The 15,261-nt window shown below is 39.5% G+C and overlaps 1 long non-coding RNA gene across 1 annotated transcript; it reads right to left on the bottom strand.

Annotated features, from left to right (window-relative positions):
• Positions 1-4,323: 4,323 nt before the first annotated feature.
• LOC106727738 lies at positions 4,324-13,005 on the bottom strand. Its single transcript, XR_001363969.1, has 3 exons — positions 12,683-13,005; positions 12,039-12,162; positions 4,324-4,488 (listed from the first exon to the last, which is right to left on the bottom strand). It is a non-coding gene; the product is annotated as an uncharacterized LOC106727738 (long non-coding RNA).
• Positions 13,006-15,261: the final 2,256 nt, after the last annotated feature.

Here is a 15,261-nt window from a genome sequence, read left to right as displayed (position 1 = left end):
GCCTCCATCTACTCATCCAAATAACTGCTGGCTCTTTGGGCTTGTGTTCAACTGCTTAATCTAGTGTGTGGGGGATGGCTTCTCTCAGAATCCAAGGCTCTATCTTGGTCTGGCCCCCCAAAGTAAGGTCTTATCTCTCATTGGGGCAGACACAGGAGAACGCTTCCCCCCTTTTATTGAAAAAGAAAATGTTATAGATTTTATTTTATTTAAAAAAATTTATTGAATTTATTGGGGTGACATTAGTTAACAAAATTATATAGGTTTCCAGTTTACAGTTCTATAATACATCATCTGTACACTGTATTCTGTGTTCACCACCCAAAGTCAGGTCTCCTTCCATCACCATTTGCCCCCCTTTACCCTCTTCTACCTCCCCCCACCCCTCTCTGGTAATCACCATACTGTTGTCTGTGCCTATGAGGTTTTTGTTTTTTTCTTAATCCCTTCACCTTTTTCACCCAGCCCCCTCAAACCCCCTCCCCTCTGACAGCTGTCAGTCTGTTCTGTCAGATAGATGAGATTTTAAGCGAATTCATTTTTGACTGGTTCCTTATTCCTTGTTAGTGATTTCAAACACCAGGTAAATCTATAGCTGTAACTGTATATAGCTGATTACTGCTTCCCATTTATACTTTTAGAATGTAAAGGCTGCCATTTTAATTGGTATTCAGAGGTCTGCCAATGTGCAAACCCAAGCACAGTTAATTTACCCATTGGAAAAGGGAGTTATCTAGAAACAAAAGGGAATGACAGATTAAAAGGCTATCTTTGCTAATACTTTTGAATTGGGCTAAAGTTAGTTATACCCTGTTGAGTCCTTTCACTTCTTAGGATGAACAATGTAGCAAGCATGGCGAGACATATTGCTTGGGCCTCTAATCTTAGCTGTAACATTTCCTGTCTCCTGTTCTACCATCAATAGTGACCTACTTGCTATACCATGTGATTTTCCAACTGGAGCTTTTGATGCTCACACATGGGAAACACAATTACTTTTATATTTAGCACAAAGTGTAGCCATGAAACATTTCAAATGATTTCCAGTTCAAGATATCCACATTAATCTTATTTTGAGGTAACTTATTTTGCTTTGTCATTTAGAGACATAATAGTTGTAACTCATTAAAAACAAAGCTTTCACTTTAAAAAATAAAAAAGCCACCTGTGAAAAATGCTACATTATGTCAGTATCTAATAAATTGAAAACTAACTGGCAAAAAGTAAAATAATCATGTCCTAGTTACTCATCTTGTTTGAGGAACTGGACAAATAAGACTCTTGTTGAAAGTGATAGGGAACAACACTGCGGGTATTACTTAGGTTTGCAATCCTTAGAAAAGTGAAAACAACTTATTAATGAGGATAGAACAGTAGACAAAAACTAACACTTAGAAAAACAAACAAACAAAAAAACTAACACTCAGAAATGGAATAGAGGTGTACAAAAAGAGAAAACAACAGGATGTGTTCGGTAAAACTATGGGTAAAATTAAAACTCACTAAAGAACAATGCATAATAAGATTATGAGTACCTAGCAAGAAACCCTTACAATAAAACAAAAAAACTGAGAGTAACTCAGGAAAGTTGATTTACCAGGCAAAGTAAAACTGTCATACACAGTTTTCAAAATTAATAAGAAAGTCATTATTGCAAACTTATGTATGTATGTAACATAGCAAATGACTATTCAAAATGTTGTCTTTTCTGGTTAGCTTTGATCCACAAACCTTAAAGGGTCTAACACTCTAATGAAGAATACTTGTTCCATGTCACTTGTGAATAAGCAAATTCCCCTCACTCAACCAAATCTCCAAAACAGATGTCAGGAGACTGCAATGCCCCTATTTAAGTGAATTTCCAAAACTCTGTGCTACACCAGCTCAAAAGCAGCTGCTTTTGTGAATCATAAAGAACCTTTCAAAGCATAGTATTCACACATGGAAAAGCACATGTTCTACTTTGCCTCCGCCAAAGAAACCTCACTGCCACCCCCTCACCCAAGTACTTGGGAAATATTCCAGCCATGTGTGTGTGCCCATTATGGATTCTTTCTCCTTGCTACTGCTTTTACTATACATTTTCTATAACCTCATGCTGTTTCCTACCCACACAGCTTAGCAAGAAAGGGGGAAAAAAAGGCTTTTTTTTTTGAGCAATAAAAGGGCCAATCCACTGTATACGAAAACTACCCTGTCAAACAGGCTCTCAAGAGCTTACATAGACCAGGCACCTGCCTAACTTAAACAATGATGATACGCTGACCCAGCCCTTTAATTACCGATCTCATTGTTACCTGGATCTTGATGGATTCTAACCCAGTCATACACCCATGTCTAACCAGGTTATAAAGTGAGGAAGAAAGAGTTCCCCACCACGATACTCAGGAAGAAAGTACAATGTGAACACCAAAACACCCTTTTCCCTTTCTTCCCCCTTCAGTTTTTTTTTCTGACTTGTCTGATGCAAACCAGAAAAACAATCTGGAAGGAGCCAGATTAAAAATTACTCTCAAATATGATGTATTCTACTCACCATAAAATTTCTATCTGTTTTTGGAAATCTGATACAGGGAGTTTAGCTGAGAAATATATTTCATAGTAAGTGACTCTAACAGGTTTTTGTGAGTGGGAACCCCAGAAGGCAGAACACTGTCAGCTGGGTTTAGGCTGATAATCTGCACAGAGAAATACCCTATAGGTTGCAAGGTCACCTGGGAAAAGATCCAGGACAGATGGGCAGGTAGGAGGGGAATGTGAGGTTCTCGTCAAAGCTGAAATGACGATTTATTTAGTTGAGTGGTAAAGTCACACAGCAAACCTCAGAAAATAATGGCTCACAACATATTTAGCAAATGACCAAGCAACCCTCAGAATGACAGGGAAAGAAAGAACATTAAGGCACGTACTTTGGTGGAAAAGGGCCTAAGCTGAATGTGAAAGAAAAGGGACCTCGGAGGGGGCACTCGGCTTCACTTCTGTCAGTCCCTTCCAAATTAATATGTGAGGTAAAGCTAGTTTTCAATTTTCACCTTTATAATTTCCTCAAACTAATTAAGTTCCAAGAATAAAATTTATTAGATACATGAGTTCAAATGAAAAATTATGTGTAAGCAGAGAACACAATTTTATTTAAGTGAATTTGCTACTGCAAGTTATCATGTCATTATAATTCTCCCAATTTACATTTATCCTTATATGTATACCTTCATATTTAAAGGTTTATACCCAATTAAAGGAGTTGGCATCCTTATAACTATAATCAACATAAAACCTAAAGTTAAAAGTATTATTCAAATTTCCCTCTTGTATTCATGTAATTCTGCTGTAGTAGTAAGTCTATCTTTTCTCTAGAGAGAGGAGAGAGAAAGAAAAACAGTTTTGTTAAGTTTTCAAATTTTATAGGAAAAAAGCTAAGGTGCATATACTCAGCTCAAATGACAATCAGCATCCCACTTTATTCCTACTGGAAAAGAAAAAGACTGTCTATGAATTATTAGATATCAAAACTTCTAAATATTCATCTTTTCATCAATTTATGCACTTGCTTGCTCATTCATTTTATAGGGTCTCTGCCCTCATGGAACTTATATTCTAGTTGGGAAGACAGACAAAACCAATTACACAAAACAAGGTTGTGGCAAGTATCATAAAAGAAACAAAAATAGGGAAGAAACAGAGAATTGGGGTGTGGGTGTGGGCCTCAGATTAGATGGAATAGTGCTGAGAGGTGCCTGTGAAGAGGAGCCCTTAATGGAAAGGATGTAGCGGGACAAACCTAAGATGTGTGATCCAAGCAGACAGAACAGGATCAGAGGTGGTAATGGGACTGGCTTATCAGACAAACAGGAAGCTAATGTGATTAGAAAACTGAATTAGGCAAGAGGGTAAGTAATGAGGTCACAGAGATGGGCAGGGCTCATCACTTAGGCCTTGCCATAGTCTTGGGACTATCTTCCAAGGCAAAGGGAAGCCATGGAGAGCAGAAAAGGGACATGAGTAAATGAATCTGAGTCTAAATCCTAGCTTATCCACTCAGCAGTTATGTGACCTAAGCAAATTACTAGCTCCTCTTGGATGCTCAATTCCTACTTTATAAGAGTACTCAATAAATAATGGCCAATTACAATCATCAATAATTATCATTATTGTTAATGCTATGATATGTAAAGAAAGTTAATAAAAATGTTTACATTCAAATAGACCTATACTGCAAAATAACATATCAGAAATTTAGAATTATTGTGAAATAAGCAAATTATTTTAATATTTTTTATTCAGTAAAAATCATCTACTTAAAGAGTACAAATAGACATAAATTAGTACATTCAAAATTATTAGGGTTTATTGTGGTTCTAATCAGAATAATTATTGATCTTGGTTCATTTCTCTGTCCTTAATTAGTCTTCATTGTGGCTTTTTTCTCCCTGTTAACCCAGCCTTGCCATTTTGTGTCCAGGAATGTGTAGCTCATGCAGTTCATGGTATCTACCAAACGATACAGCAGTCATAAAGGGAATTTTATAGTTACTTTCCAAGCCCGCCAATATCTATTGCCCCCTCATTTCCACACACATACTTTTTTTTTTACTAACAGAATCCTGATTTTGTTCAAATTCACCTCCTCTCTTCCTCAGGCAGTGATGATTGATCTTCTCACTAGTGACCAATTTATAGGTGAGAATGTGATCCCATTCTGATCAATGAGATGAGAAGAGAGGTCTTCTTAGATTCTTCTTTGTAATGTTTTCATATTTTTCAAAAAGAGACCCTGGAACCAGGCCAGTGTTGCTCAGTGGTTGAGCCTCAACCTCTGAACCAGGAGGTCACAGTTCGATTCCCGGTCAGGGCACATGCCAGGGTTTCAGGCTTGATTCCCAGTAGGGAGGCAGTGGATTAATGATTCTCTCTCATCATTGATGTTTCTATATCTCACTCCCTTTCTCTTCCTCTCTGAAATCAATAAAAAAACATATCTTTTTTTAAAAAAGAGACCCTGGCCCTAGCCGGTTTGGCTCAGTAGTTAGAGCATTGGCCTGCAGATCAAAGGATCCTGGGTTCAATTCTGGTCAAGGGCACGTATCTCAGTTGCAGGCTTCTGCCCGGCCCAGGCCCTGGTTGGGGTACAGGAGGCAACCAATCGATGTGTTTCTCCCACATCGATATTTCTGTCTTTCCCTCTCTCTTCCACTCTCTCTAAAAATCAATGGAAAAATATCGTCAGGTGAGGATTTTTTTTTTTTTAAGAGAAACTGTGGAAGAAGGTATCCATTTTCTGTGCTCTAGATATTGACATGCTTGCAAATGATATCTGAACAACTATAGCCATCTTGTAAAGAACCAGTCTTAGGATGAACTGGTGTGAGGACAACAGAGGCAGAGACATGAAAGAACCTGTATCCCTGATGATACCACTGTGTCACTGAATCAACCAATCCTGCCACCAGCCCTACTTCTCACATGGATAATACACTTTCCTTACTGTTAAAGTTAACTTGAGTTGGAGTCTTGTGTTTTGTCCAGAAGGTCTCCTAGCAGAACATTTCCATTCAGCAACATCACTAATTTCTTTGTCTCTGGGATGGTCTAGGAATGTAACTAGGACTTCTGATTCTTGTTCAGTGAACTCCAGAAACCTGGGTATGGGAAGATACAGAATTTTAACTGGTCATTCAGAAAAGCCTGGGGGAAAACAACCCTAGAAATCACAAGAAGATGGTACTATGGCATGGGTAGCTGGTACTAAATGGCCCCTCTCTCTGTCTTTGACCTTCTCAGTTTGTTTAAAAGCTTTGACCTTCACCTGGCTGGCATGGCTCAGTGGTTGAGTGTTGGCCTTTGAACCAGGATGTCATGGTTCGATTCCCAGGGCATATGCCTGGGTTGTGGACTCAATCCCCAGTGTAGGGCATGCAGGAGGCAGCGATGATTTTCTCTCATCATTGATGTTTTTCTCTCTCTCTCTCCCTCTCCCTTCCTCTCTGAAATCAATGAAAATATATTTTTAAAAAACAACTTTGACTTTTACCTCCCACCTGCCCAGACACCTGTTTTCCCCCCAAGACCTAAATGAAGTACATAAGGCTACCGATTGTGAGCCCTTATCCAATTACAAGAATTTCAGTAGAGACCACGTAGGACTAGCACAGATCCCAGGCACAAGGCAGATGTTAAGGAAGGAGAAGCAGCTTCACATTCCACTGGGATAAGAGAATTAAGGGGCAGAAGCACTCCAGAGAAGAGGTGCAATATTATGGTCTGTAGTCAGGAGGCAGACATGCCTGAAAAAGAAGGGGGAAATACCATGATCATCAAAGGACAATGGCTGATTTTTCTTTTTTCAGCTATGTGGAATTATCTTAAAGTTGGAAATACTTGGGCCCAGTAAAAGAAAATATCCATCAAGAAAAAAAAAAAAGCACAGAGCATGGAAAGAAGGGATGGAGTGGGATTATTGCTTGGGGAGCTGCTGTGAGGGTTGGGAATGAAGAAAAAGAAAAGATCACTTCAATGTCTAATGGTTCATAATAAGCAAAAAAGCCGTATGGTTTGAAACCAAATTAACCATTCCAGTCTTATAAGCATTTTCCTACAAGAAAATTATAGAATTATAAATTTAGCACATACTAGAGAGCAGAAAATGTAATGCACACAGATTTCATAATTCAGTGCCATATTTGAAAAACATTACTTAGAAAATGGAGTGAACATTATAACAGGGGAAGATTTCCTAAGAGACCATAATTAAAACAGGATATAAATGGTGTCTTAGCTCTTGAAAGGGTCACTATCAAAATTCCATTTAGTGTCTTAATTACTAATCTGTAGCAGAAATGGAAATACATTCAATGTGAGGATGGTATCTAACTGTGACATGTTGTCTGGGTCAGGAAAGTGGTAGGAGAATATCTGGAGAGGTTAGAAACAACCCAACTTAAGGAGGTAGATCAGGAAAAGAAACCTGAAACTCCCAAAATAAAAATTAAATTAAATAACTGAAGGAGAGAAAACTAAAACATACTGGAAATAATTTGTAAGGGAAAGAAAAAAGTGACAATAGCTACAAGGCAATAACCCAGCCTCTCTGGAGACATAGGCCATGCATGATTAGTTAGAACAACAAAGTAAGAATTTATCAAGAAAGGGTGCACCAATCCACATGTTCTGCTATTAAAGATATCAGGGTAGCCCTACCTTTCTTTTCCCTATTCTGTGGGTACCTGTTTTGGTTTTTGTAGAAAGCTTCCTCTCCTTAGTTGTAATGAATATGTCTTGCTAGTCGAGACTTGTGATCTTGTTTCTTAATGATTAAAAAGTACACAGGAGGTGGTAAGAGTGATTAGGAGGATAAGGGAGGTGTCACTGGCAAGCATGGGTAAGGCTGGTAAAAACTGAGGTTTTGTGAGACTAATTACTTTTACACTCTGTAAGGTTGTCAGAACATGTAATATCCTGCATTAGTGTGATCTTTTTCTTAGCATCAGAAAAATACACTGGAATGCTATAGAAAAGTCCTTTGAAAATGTTCAAAAATGCAGTTACTCCCAAAGGGATAAGATTCATGGTAATACTGATTATAATAGAGCTTTTATAAAGTAGAGTTCTTACCTGAACAGAAGGGAAGGAGAATGTCAAAAAAAGGAAAACACTGGAGGGTGGGGCTAAACGAAGGAGAAAAGTTGGAATTGGGGAAACTTGGAAGGTTAAGGATGAGAACATTCTGTGAGAATCTCTGTTTGTGTAACATATCTGCAAAGTAGAAGAGGAAGATTTGGTATTTGAGACACCTGAAAGCAGACATGAGAAATTACCAAAGCAAGACTCCACAGAGAGAACCTCCACTGGTGGCAGGGAAGGGGCTGAACAATGTGTTCTACAGACGTTTGCCACTACCCCTCACCTGAGCCTTCCTCAAGGCCTCCCAGCCCCAGCTCCTACGTGAAAGCAGAAGCCCTGGGAAGTGCAGGGGCAGGTGCTCCTGACTTACAAGATCCAAAAGAAACCAGAATTTGAGTCCCTGACCTAATCTAGAGTTGCTCATCTTCTCTGTTACTTTGAACACCTCCTAGTAAATAACTTTATATGTAATCACTCAGTTTTCTAATGATATTTTCTTGGCAGGTCTGAGAAGAAAGCACCTATGTTAAGTAAGGCTTAATGTCCCAGATGATACAGTCATTTAGAGTCTGTGAAGACCTAACGAAAAAGGGCTATCCTAAGGGCCCTGTCCTCAGGCAGTGAGGCTTAATCAGCTGATCCATAATCTGCACATGGACACATGATCAGTACATGACCTCAGTAACCCAGCTCCGAGGTAAGAACCATGCCATAAAAATGACTATCTATGGGGCACTTCCCGAACAAAAGAGATTTATAAATGAAAACTATTATGAAAGTTAGTTCTAAAATCAAAACTACTGATTTTTTAAAAAAGCTTCTCACAACAAATGTTAAGTTTCCCCATTATGCTGAGCTTTGGATGTCAGCAGCCTCTAGGCCCAGCACCACCTTGTTCCTCCAAAGCCCCCAAACCTCCCATGGCCAAAGCTAGCTGGTCACCTCCACTAGGCGGTGAAAGGAACCAAGCCATCTGAGACTTCAAAAGATAGAGTGAGAAAAACAAACAAAAAGACAAAAAGAAAGAAAAAAAGATATGAGAGTGAGGACGTCCCAAGTCTCAAAAGGGGGCACATGGGTTAGCTGCCTTTTCAAAATATGACAAGGAGTATGGGAACAAAAAAGGAACGAGGGGAGATGGCCTAGGCTAGGGGGAGTGTTGGAGATATTCATGAAGAAGACACAACAGGGAGGTGGTGAGAGAAAGGCAAGGCAGGAATGAAGAGGAGGGACTTTGAGGATGGGAGGGGGCGGGAATAGGTGATACTTAGATGAAATGCCGAGACTGGTGCTAACGTCGAAAGCCTGGCACTTGGATTGCTACAGCTAACATTCATACTTTTGGTGAATATCTTTGTCATATCCTTTCCAGGCCTTGTAAGTGTTCACTTGAAATTCTGTGTAGCCTCTAGTAGTGCACCTAGCAACTATTTCTTGAATACCCCTTCTTGAGAAGCTACAAGATGAGAGGTGTGGTCCCTGCCCTCAAGGGGATCTCTATCCAGAGGGGCTGATTACAGGAAATAAGGGCCCTGCTGGCTGTATACAAGCAGGCCAAAGAAGGACATGGAAAAGCTTCCCATAGTAGGTGCTAATACTTGAATTGCTCTTTGAGTTAGCTAACAGAGAAGAGGTGCTACCCATGATAGATACTCTATTACTATTTGTTAATTAAATTAAGTCTATTCTAATTTGTAATGATTGCCTGGTAGATACTAGTGGTTCAAGGATTAGGAGGTAGTTCTTATCACTAAAATTATCTTATCAATTAAAAAGATAAATCTATCCATTTTAGTGTCTAGACCTAGGGGCATAATCTAAAAAACACACACACACACACACACCCTTATCTTTGGATGAGGTGGAGAGTGCAATCATAATTTTTCTAATTATGAGGCATCTTCTTGTTCTACTAATTTCATAGTAAAAAGTTTTAAAAGCTTTTGAAAAAAATCACATTTTGCTCACTTAAAATATGTGTGTGTATTTTAGCATAAAATATATTTGGCAGCTGCTAACATAATTTGATGGCTATGCCCTGCAAAAACTTGATTTCTTTTTAATCAAATTTTTAGAACCATACTGGGTTTCTTGCCAGTGCTGCGATAGTGAGCAATAAATACATCATTAGATTAATGGTGGTCTGATGATGGATTGCTCAAAAGATAGTTCTAGCCAAGAAGAATAAGCCCAGAAGTGTCATTGTGCAGAGATTAATAAAATATTGTTTAAAACATAGATATTGAGTTAATACAACAGGGAAGAAAACACTGCAAAATAGAAAGGAACAGCCCTGGGTTTATAATGTAGCATAGTAATATTGATCATGGACTTTCCTGAGTACTCTAGAGCAGCCACACTATTATATATGCCTCTGATTAGACCCAGAGATGAGAAGGAAAAAGTTATAAAAAAAGAAACTAACCAGAGGAAGGCCTGCTGCTGTAATAAATTATTTAAAGCAAGCAGGGCAAGCGGGTTGTGAAGACAATATAAAACAGAATCAATGCCCCCAAGAAACCCCAAACCATCAGCACCTCTATAAATTTCTTACCATCCTGTCTGGCATTTTACTGGAGGTATTTTTTTCTCACCACTCTCCCCATCCCATCCCACCACGACCCTTCACTTTTTGCCAGCTCTTTTCTCAGTGCTTAACATTTGTTTTTCTTCTGTAACCCAGGATGCTGTCTTCAGTTCTATTTCTCAGGCTGTATCAGAAGAGTGTCTGTACGGCCACAGATGAGTGCATCTGTCACTTCATTCATAAATTTCCCACGGAAACTATAAGCTGGGATTATCTAATGTGATACACTTATCAACATAACTTTAATATTATACCTATTTTTATTTTTTCTTACTATTGTTACAGTTAAATCCACAAAATTAAAACTAGTGTAAAACTTCTATATCTCACTACCTGTTCTATATTAGAAGATGTTACTGGACGCAAAAAAAAAAACACAAAAAAAACCAACAACAAAAACCCACCACCACAAAGTGAAGGCAGGAGTTTAAGGAGAATTTTGGAGGAGAATTATGGCTAAAATTTTAGTATTAGGAACTGTTACAAGGGCAAATTGTGTGGCTCAGTTGGTTGGGCATCATCCTGTGCACCAAAAGGTTACCAGTTTCGATTCCTGGTCAGGGTACATGTTTCCCATGTACTTTGATCCCCAGTAGGGGGCATGCAACTGATCCATGCTCCTTGATGTTCCATTCTCCCATATTGATGTTTCTCTCTCTGTCCCTTTCCCTTCCTCTCTCTCTAAAAATCAATAAATATATATAAAAAAACACCAAAAAACAACCAACAACAAACAAACAAACCAACAAACAAGGGCAGGTTGATTTGAAAAGTGATTTTTTCATAAGTAGATTTTTCCATGGGCATAAGGATATATGGAAAGAAAGGTCAAAACTTGAAAAAAATTTGTCGAATTCTTTTTGCCACAGGTATCCCATGGCAAAGAAAAAGAACCCTCGCCAAAACAACAAAACAAAACAAAACCCCCCAAACCCCAAAACAAAACCAAAACCAAACCAGAATTGCAAAATTGTTGCTTAGAAGCTTACAATGACCTATGACCCAGTTTCAAGAAAAGTAGCATTCTACTATTGTTTTTAACTAGCACAAATCAGTCCCATTGCATCATCATCAGGGGCTGAAATTATACCTTAGGCTTTAAAAATTTTTAGGTCCATCCAATCATTCAGAAACTGGTCAAGTGAAATATAAGCAACTGTATCCTGCCAGCCTAAAAACATTATTAGCAGCATGACTCAACAGGCAAACACGACAGGTCTAAAATATTAGTGAAAAAAAAATTCAACATATAGGCTTTACTGCCATTGTGCTCTGTGACCTTTAGCAAATTATTTGCCATGGTGGGTCAAGGCTGGCTGGTTAAGGTCAGGTTCATTGAACCAATGATCATATATGGTGGTTAGTTTTATAAAGAAAACTGTTCAATAAAAAGAAAAAGAAAAGAAAACTGTCCCAAGGTCATAGTCAATATTTTAAAAATGCAAAGGAAGGTAAAAAAATAAAAACTATAGATGATATAAATGACTAAGCAGAACTTTATTATCTCACTACGATGCTAAATAACAACAATTCAAAACATAAGACCAACTTCTCAGTTATTGGTGTCATCTTTGTGAAAAACAGGATCTAAATATTATTATCTTTTGGTGGTTGCTGTTTGCTCATCTGTAACAAAGTTGGGGGAAAGATCATGGTACTCAAAGGATGAAGGTAAGCGACCTATAAACATGCCTGTCAAGTGCTCCTTAAAACAGAAATTGCTCTGTAAAAGTTCCTGTAATGATGCAGGGGCCTGGAACAATCCAAGATCAGTTTCCCAGCCTACTCACATCCTTTTGTCCTCAGGGAAGTAAATATTCTGGGCACTGCTGACCTCTGAGAAGTCATTTGGATTTTTAGGTACTTGGATGGTAGAAAGAGGAAAGGGCAACAACTTCTCATAGATCCTTTCTCTGTTAAACCTTTTCTAGGAGCCTTAAATTGAGAATTATGCCAGTCTGAAATGGGAGAACTGAATTTAAACATTGGTATCAAACTATACATTAAAAAACACAAATTGGCAATAATTAATAAATCGAAATTTACACTGATTTGTAAAGTGAGATGGCAATCAATTCTCAACTCATCACTCTGTGATGCTGAGAAAATCTATGTACCCAATTAGATGGGACAGCTCAAAGTACTTCTAAGATGACTTTCTGAAAATAAGATCCCCTGTGTCTCTGGGTGGTTGGCTTGGGACACTCCTGACAGGGAAGCAAGCCAGCTACAGCTTCCCAAGAAGATCCTTGACCTTGGATAAGTTGATACTCGCCCTGCTGAGGTTCTAGCCCCCAACCTGGAACAACTTTAAAGTATCAAAGGTGGCTCCCAAGGGCTAGGATTCATCTAACCTCCAAGGAGAAATTCCCAGGAATGTAAATTAGGACTGGCAAAGTCATCCTGGAGACCCCAGAGATCCACTGGACTTGGAGTAGAGAATGAAAGGACTAAGACTGGGGCAGGGTCTTAAATTACCTTGCTTCCCCAGACAGACTTCCTTAGAATTGGGGCTAACCTGGAACAGGGATAGCTGAGGTTTCCCAAACAGTTCTGAACACAGGACAAAAGGTGCCACTGTTGAAAACAGAGAATTAAAGTGTTGCCTATAAATTTCACAAGGCCAGTAAATGTCACCTGGAAATTTTGAAACAAATATTTGTTAAATCAAGTTATAGAGGATATTGTTTTTTCATATCAAAAATCACTCGGGGGTGCTTGTTAAAAAGCAGATTCCTAAGCCCCACCCCAGACTCGAATCCCAGAGATTGGAGTCCAGCCTATAAAATGAATTTCTAAGGAACAACCCAATTGACTCAGATGACTCATGTCTAGGCATGAGAGTTATTACGTCCATGTTGTCCATCAGCAATTTAAAGACAGATTAGGGATTTGCACATTTTCACCCCGAAATATTTAAGTACCATAAAAATGAAAACAATACTTCTCATGATGAGTTCGTAAGAACCACTGCAGTTTATTCTGCAACATATAATGAACACCATTATTAAAATATAATTATGAGCATAAAATTATTGGGAAAGTATCAACTATGCTTCACAAAAATATTGCCTTTATTTTGTCACCAAAAAATAATTATGCTATTAAAGGAATTTATAGTTTTTTTAAGTATCAGTCATTTGGCTGCAGGAATTTATTAAGCTGCTAAGCCCCTCCCATATCCTTTTACTCATCAGAATTTTTGTGATAAAGGTTTTTATTATTTTTTAAACTACAAATTGTAAACCATTGCAACTAGTGATTAGGCTGACTATGAATTTATATGCAAGTTATAAATTCCTAAAAACACATTGCATTAGAATTAGTAAGGCAGTCTTAACTCTAACAAATTAAGTAGCCTCTGCAATAAAGCTCTGTTTACTTCTATTAATGATTTTTTTTGGGTGCAAAATGATTCGGTTGTAATGCATTCTCTTAAGAAGCAAAAGAACACAGTTTCTAAAATACATGCTACTGCAAAGCAGTAAACCAGTGTTGCATGGTGATGTGACAAGAACCACATTTCTTTCCTAGAGGGATTTTTTTTCTCCCATAAACTCCCCCTCCCCAAATCATGGCTATAATTATTTCACAAAATGCGGTTTGCCATTTCTGAAGAGTCAAACACTCTTTTTCTTCCTCACCCAAATCACAAGTTCAGGCTGAATACTGAATGAAAATAGAACTTGAGAGGCAGGCTTTGTTTGTAGCATGTTTCTACTAAGGGTTGCCCCCTACCCACGCTCCATCCTAGGGCCCCCACTGAAGTGTACATGTTATGTTTTAACAGATGGGCCGGCTGGCGGCTGCAGGGCTGTAAAATAGGAACGTGGAATCTGCACCGAATGGTACTGAACTGAATGCTCATAAAGTTCATGGACATATACTGACCCAGACAGACCAGGCAGATCCAGACATGCTTACACTCATTGTACACCCCACAGATGAGAGGGTCCATCTCTCCACCCAGGGGAAGCTCAAGGTTGTTTCCCTCTGCATATATCTCTACTTCATTCACCTGTCAATTTTACACGCACACATATATGTACACACACATATATGCACATCTACATATGCAAACACACACATGGATAGCTATGTATCTCCACCTTTTTATATATTTTCAAAGACCAAAATATTCCCAAATTCGGATCCCAAGTCTCCAGACCAAGTACTCTCAATAAGCTCTCTTTCACATCAAAGAATAATTACAAGAAAATATTGAGTCCACACATAATATAAAATACATGTATGTAACTGCCCTCAGAAAAACCAGCTGCTTTTACTCCTTATCATTAAGATTTAAAAAAAAAAAAAAGTCTATCCCAGACTGAGTCACAAATGAAGTGTCAGGTTTAACCTTAAATCCTGTTGTCAGTTCCTGTCACAACTTCATCACTTAAACACACAGGTGCTCAGGCAAACGCCACTCGACCAGCCTGGTGGTTCATTTCACGGTCTGGTCCAGTGCTCCCGGGGGGCTCCGGGCACCGGGACAGACAGGGGCTCCCCCCGGTGCTGACGACGCCTTTGGACACACCTGGCAGCGACGTGGAGGTCCGAGCACCCCGCGAGGGATGCGGATTCCAGTGCTGGTAGAAAGTCATTACTTCCCAAAGTTTAATATCCGTGCTGTCATTTCCTCCCAATAACTGCAAAAACACCGAAGCCCCAGCTACAGAACCTGGCTGGTTACTTAAGTTCTCTGACGGTCGAAGACCCACCCGAACCCCAAGATCGCTGGTTCGGGCTCCAGATCAGACGCGGACTCGGGGTGATCGCAATTTCCAGGAACCCGTGCGCAAGCCATCGAGGAACCGCGGCGCAGAGGCCGACCCAGCGGGCGTGCGGCGGCCGCAGAGAGCCAGGGGCCACATCCCTGGGCAACCCGGGGTGGCCCTAACCACACGCCAAGTTCGCGTGCTCGCAGAGTCGCGTCCCGGGCAGTTGCGACGCTCTGAAACAAGAAGTTCAGGAGTCGGGAATCCGGCGAGGAGTACATCCCTCCCAGCCCTGGCTCCCCACAGCGGCCGCCCTCGGACAGGCGCGCCGACGCG

This window comes from Myotis brandtii, unplaced genomic scaffold, assembly GCF_000412655.1.
Source record: "Myotis brandtii unplaced genomic scaffold, ASM41265v1 scaffold470, whole genome shotgun sequence".
Lineage (NCBI taxonomy): Eukaryota > Metazoa > Chordata > Mammalia > Chiroptera > Vespertilionidae > Myotis > Myotis brandtii.
Note: the sequence above shows the minus strand (reverse complement) of the source record. Positions and strands in the feature narration are given on the sequence as shown.